This window comes from Fukomys damarensis, unplaced genomic scaffold (genome assembly GCF_012274545.1).
Source record: "Fukomys damarensis isolate Sample0158 unplaced genomic scaffold, DMR_v1.0_HiC HiC_scaffold_18, whole genome shotgun sequence".
Lineage (NCBI taxonomy): Eukaryota > Metazoa > Chordata > Mammalia > Rodentia > Bathyergidae > Fukomys > Fukomys damarensis.
This window is the reverse complement of record NW_022900930.1, coordinates 43,850,463-43,851,952: the sequence shown is the minus strand read 5'-3', so window position 1 is coordinate 43,851,952 and position 1,490 is coordinate 43,850,463.

Sequence of the window (1,490 nt, the reverse complement as noted above, 5' to 3'; positions counted from 1 at the left end):
AAATAAAATAAACTAAAATAAAGGAAGAAAATGGAGAAAAACATGAGCAACGGTTGCCCCTGAGTGCTGTTGTATGGGTTTTCTTTTCATACCCTGCTGGTCTCACGCAGAATTCTCTAAGTATACATACAGGCTACACTGGGTAAAGTTCACAGTTTCTGAGGTCTTAGCCGTTCAGGCAGCTTTATAAAAACACCACCGACTGAACAGCTTTCCAGCAGGTCCTGGAGGCTGGGAAGTCCAAGGTCCAGGCATGCGCAGCTGCCCTGTTGGGTGAGGATCCCTTCTGGCTGTCTGGCTGAGCCTTCCAATGGTCTCAGACCAGTCCCAGGGCTTCTTAAGCCACTAACCCCGTTCATGAGAGGTCTCCTGACCTAATGAACTTCCCGCATCTTAACTCCACACCTGGATGCTAGGACTGAGCACTTTAATGGAGGAGGTGGGCATTCGGTGACAGTAACAGCTCCCTGCTGAGCACAGGCCCCCTGGGCACCCTCCGCTCTGGTAGTGTTAGTGACCACTTCCTGTGTGACCACTTCCTGTACCTTAGACTCTGCCCTGCCCACCTCAGGGCCACCACTGCCACGAGCTCGGCCCCTGTGGTTTTAAATTGGCCTTCTGTTTCCTTGAGATTTCTTCTTTCTTTATGATCTCAGCTATGTTGTGTCCTCCCTACCCCCATTTCTTATTTTGAAACATCTCAGCCAAGATGGAACCTGGTTCTTTACTGGGTCCCCCAGGGGTGGAGGCAGGTACAAAAATCACCCACAAAGATGAGTGATCTGGTGGAGGGAGGGAGAGAGGGAGAAAGGGAGAGGAGGAGGAGGAGGAGAGGGGAGGAGAGGGGAGAGGAGAGAGACAACTTCCCACAAAAGAAGAATTTTGCAAACCAAAATTGTAAAACACGTGAGGGCAGGGGACAATTAATGTTAAAGGACTTAAATGACACATGAGCCAAATGCCAGAGGTGGGCTCTCGTGGGTCCAGGTGTGAACAGGGCAGTGGAAAAGGGACACGTTTGGAAAAGTCAGGGAACTTGGGTCTGGATTGGGCATGAGGTGACATGAGGAATTGCTGTTGCTTTTTAGGCAGGGATATGGAGACCGTGGTGATGGTTATGTTTAATATTAGAAATTCATACTGAGGTGTTTATGGGTAAAATGACAATGTCTAAGATTTGCCTTAAAATATTCTCAAAGAACCTGGTGTGGTGGCAGATACCTGTAAACTCAGCACTCCAGAGCTGAGGCAGGATCCTTACAAGTTTGAAGCCACCATGGGCTACACTGTAGCGAGTTCAACGCCATCCAAAACTACAGAGTAAAACCTTGTCTCAAAAACAAACAAGCAAAATTCCTATTGAAGAGTAGAGAAGATGAGCTGGGGATTTAGCTCAGTGGTTCGGTGGCCTGCCTCGAAAGCGCAAGGACCTGAGTTCGATCCCTGGTACCACAAAAAAAAAAAAAAAAAAAAAAGAAAAGAAAAAAGGG